The sequence below is a fragment of the Rattus norvegicus genome, chromosome 1, assembly GCF_021556685.1.
Source record: "Rattus norvegicus strain SHRSP/BbbUtx chromosome 1, alternate assembly SHRSP_T2T, whole genome shotgun sequence".
Taxonomy (NCBI): Eukaryota; Metazoa; Chordata; class Mammalia; order Rodentia; family Muridae; genus Rattus; species Rattus norvegicus.
In genome coordinates, this window is record NC_141534.1 from 62,951,753 (window position 1) to 62,956,489 (window position 4,737).

Genomic DNA, 4,737 nt, shown 5'->3' on the forward strand with positions numbered 1-4,737 from the left:
CTTCACTGTTGCAGAAAATTGATTCTCTCAGCAACTAGTATGTTGCAGGACCTCAGCTCGCAGAGAAATTCCACTGCCGCAGGACCTGCAATGTCAATGTAAATCTAGAGTATCAAGACCTCCACTGTTGCAGGAGCTCCAGTGTTGTAGGATGTCTAATTTTGCAGGGCCATCACTGTCAAAGGACCTCCTCTGTCACAGCCTAGACCTTCAGACTTAACTGTAAAACTAGTGGCATTCAAGTAGCACCATGACAAGGTATTATCTTATCTCAGACTCAATTACTTGCGTAGTGAAATGAAGTTAGAGTGGTCAAAAATCATCATCGTTACAAGCACTTTGATGTGCACTGTAGCAGGACATCCACTGTTCCAGTGTGGCTTCTGTCCCAGTACCTCCACTATCACTGGACCTCCAGTGTCATAGGACCTTCTCAATAACAGCGGCTGCATTGTCAGGACCCTCAATTTTCAGGACATCTACTGTCACAGTATGTGTACTGTTGCTGGACTTTCATTGTCACTGCACCTAAACTGTCACAAGGTCATCCAGTGTCACAGAGCAGTGTCTCAGCACCTGTACTCTCCCAGGACCCCACAGTCACAGGACCTCCAATAACTCAGGAAATCCAAGTTCCATTACCTCAACTGGCACAGCATGTCCACCCACTGATGTTGAACTTTCACTGTGGTAGCACCTCAACTATCACATGAAGCCCACTATTGAACGACCTCCACTTTTCAGGACATCTATTTCCTCTGAAACTAGAATTGGCAGGACCTCCTCTGTCACAGTACGTCTACTGTCGAAGCACTTCCACTATCACAGGACCTCTAGTGCTGCAAGGCTTTCACTATTATAGCATTTCTATTGTCGCCACACCTCTACTGGCTCTCCTACACCTGTACTGTCCCATCACCTCCTAGGTCAAAGATCCTGACTCGTGCATCAATTGAAGTTTTTCAAGACCTCCACTGTAGCAGCATATCCACTGTCCCAGCTGCTACTCCACTGTCAAAGGACCTGAAATGTCTTAGGAACTCCACTGTTACAGGACCTCAACTGATGAAGCACCTCAACTGTCACAGTACCTCCACTCTTGCAGTACCTCCAAAAACTCAGCCACTCCACTGTCACAAGTCTTCCAATTTGAAGGAACTCAACTGTTGCAGCACCTCCACAGTTGTCGAAGCACCATTGATATGGCACTTCCCCTGTCCTGGGACCTCCATAGCTTCTACTCTATATTCTGAGGACCTCAACTGTTGAAGCACATCCACTGTCCCAGGACCTCCATTGACAATGGACCTCATTGTGTCAGGAACACCACTTTTGCTTGGTCTGTCCCTAAAGCCTCTGGGCTGGCACTAGCTGAGGACAGACTTTCTCCCTACTGAGGCATACCAGGAGAGTAGATTGGCTTCTGTGTTCTTATTGCCATTGTTCTTCTCAGTGAGGCTGATTATTTAGTGTATTCAGGCGACACTGGAGGCATGGATGCATGTTTCTCCAGTGTGGGTGTCATCTGGAGTGGCCTGAAGAGAGAAGGGCAGCACCAGGGGCTCTTATGCCTAATCATGGACCAGTTTATGGCCGCAGAGAAACAGAAAGCCATTGGAGGATGATGAGACCAGTGTGCTTAGGGTGGGGTAGCTTCCACTCCTCTTGAGCCCAAAGGGAATGAATCATTATCATTAAGGGTAGGGAATAACTGAACTCAATGTGTGAGCCTCTGTTGTTCAGCCTTGCACCTGGAGAACTTGCCAGGACAGTAAGCAACATGATCCCATGGGTTGATTATACATTGTAATATCTTAGGCTCTGGACTCAATATGTTCCATGTCGTCCACAATTACAGGGTCTTGTGTGATGGAGCTCAGTCCTCATAGGGATTTGAGAAAGCCTTCTGGTCTTCCTTTAACCAGCGGTACATCATCACATCAGTGACTGTCATCCTATATTTCATGTTGAGTATCATTAAGAGGCTAAGCAGGTTATCCATCTCTTCTAACACCCAACAGGTGGCAGAATACAATTGCCACAACAAGTCTTTTCAAATCTAGTATGAATACAGAGTAAAGATCTTAACTTTTTAAGTACCATGTAAAACTAAGGTCCAAATGTCATTTTGTGGACTATGATAAAGTTTGCTGGGCAAGAGTTCAGGAGTTCCAAAAGACAAAGCACCACAGTGCCAGTTCAGCATTGCCCTGGTTCAACTTGTGTTCTAAGGCGAAAGAAAGTCTATGATTTTAACTTATCCATTTATGTCCAACATAATCTTATATGGTTTGAGTTCCCTGTGTACTATACCGTGCTCATGGCATTAGCTCACAGTTGCTCTAATTTGCCTAAATATTTGCCTGACTTTATCCTCCTCTACCTTACCCCCATTTTCTGGTGTTTTCATAAAACTGTTGTCCTTCAATGAGCTCTTACTTGGGGAAATAAGATGCTGTTCAGGTGGTCGACCATCATCATTGTCTCTGCCTTGGTCATGAGTGGCTGGCACCATTGCTTCTTTAGAAGCAGTTTGATGGTCATGGGGCTGCCAGGGAGCTGATGGTGTGGTATTGGGACCTTGGCGTTGCTCCTGTGTCCCATGGTCCTTAAGTCTTTGTATTGACAGTGGAAGTATACCTCCTCAGAGATTCTGCTCAGGTCTAGGGTGTTGTAACTCCTCCTTACTATGTGTAAGCATTGTAGTTAAAAACTACACATATTCCCAAGAAATAAATTAATAAGAATAGAATAAAAATGATGAAAAAGATGTAGTGAAATTACTATATGTGTTAACTCAAAATGAGCAAAATGTCTTGTGGATTGCTCTTTGTATTTTTGCTTTCCCAACAGGGTGGACCTGTAGTGCAATAGATCACATATTCAGATGATGTCAGGTGAAATAGTAATTAGCCAAATAAAGGTTACTTCCTCTGATTGGACAATGGAAGGAAAAGGTAGAGCAGAATGCATTGGAAAAGGGAGAGAAAGAAAAATAGAGATGGAGGATGTGGGCAATAAGTAGATGGAGGAGGAAGAGGTTGAAAATGGAGCAGACTCCTGTGGCCTGGAGGAGCCACAAGTAGCTAGAGATTTCATAAATGGGCAATAGAGTAGTGTAGAGGTGTATTTGTCCAATCTAATCGCACACTTTGTCATTATATTATTGAGTTTTCTGTTCCTTGCATTGGCGTTTTTGGTTTGGAGATTTACCCATGTAAATCTGGTTAGTATAAACCTCTTGTATTTTCATTTCAAATGACGAAGGCAAGTCCTGTGAGAGGAACTTTACCCAGCCTTCTGCAGGCCAGCCAGAGGGTGTGGGTGGGATGAGAAATGCAACAGCACTCCAGGCACTTCAGTTAAAATTTGTTTGGTTAAATTAGCAAACTAACAGCAGGAACCAAGACCAGATGGCTGCATAGAACTAGCCATGTAGGGTGAACCTAACCACTGATACCAGAGCATAGAATGAATTAGCATGGGTTTAATTTAAAACTACATGCAGTAGATGACGTCGAGTGTGGTAGTCAACAATCCACTAGGGAGTTAGGATTCTTGTCCTAGGGATGAGAGAATTAGATTCCTGAATGAGCAAAGATGAGTCAAGGGACTCCAACACATGGGAATCTTAAACACAGGGATAGACAGACCCAAATCAGGCTCTGAGTTCTCCTCCTGTAAAAAGAATCAGTATAATGAATGGCTCCAGGCAGAGAGGGAAAGTAAAGGGTGCCTGCTTTTAATAAAGTTTGGTTTAGTTGTTGCTAATTTGGTTTAATTGGATAGAAGAGGACACAATTTTGGCCTCAGTCACCTGGGGAATTCCTCCTGAGGTTCAGAGCTAACTCAGGGAAAATGGGCCCAGATTATCTGGGAGCTCCTGCTGTGCAGGGAGAAGCTGAGCTAACAGAAAAACTACAACCTGCAAAGCAGACAACAGAGATTGGATGAGGATAAAATCCTCTAGGAAAGTCTCAGTGTCTCACAGGATGTTCCTGTTCTCTCAAAAGTGGGTTCAATATCCTGGCCTGGCAGATTAGAAAAGGCCGGAAAGAAAGGTTTCTACTGTGCTTGTTTGGTTTAGTTACTTTGTTGAGAAGTTAATTTTCAAAATGTGTGTTTTTTTGAATTTTCTGGTTATTTTACTATTTTTCTGGGAAAGATGTCAAGCTAAAAATCTTTCTGGTTACTGGCTAAAGGACATGCTAGTTTGGGAGAAAGACCTTATGTTTCTGCTTATAGGAAAAGTAATTAGGCCCTGGACTCCTTCCAGAGTTCTCTGGATCAGAAAGGGCAGAGGGAGCCACCCTGAAGAACTAGAAAATTCTAGAGAACCAAACAAGAAAGGTAAAGATTCCTTATGCCATCCTTCACAAGGCATGAGCAAAGACTTATGATTGGTTATTATTAAATTTGGCTCATAAAAAGACTATCTTTTCACATGCTCAAACAAAGAGCAATTTCATCTTGAGTAGTCAAGGTATTTTATGTTAAACTGGTTCACAATCGGCTTAGCAATCGAGCCTTAGGATGCAGAGTAACAAGTGCATAGAAGTAGCCATGCAGGCTGCGTGAAACTCTGATGCCTGTGTTTAGCCAGATTTAGTGCTGGGTTATTTTAAAATTGCATGTAGCATAATGTGCTTGAAATGAACTAAAATCAAAGTTAGAAAAATAGACTATATATCATGGAAAGATATCAGGGAAAAGGCTAAAAAGAAAAATCCCAAGTAA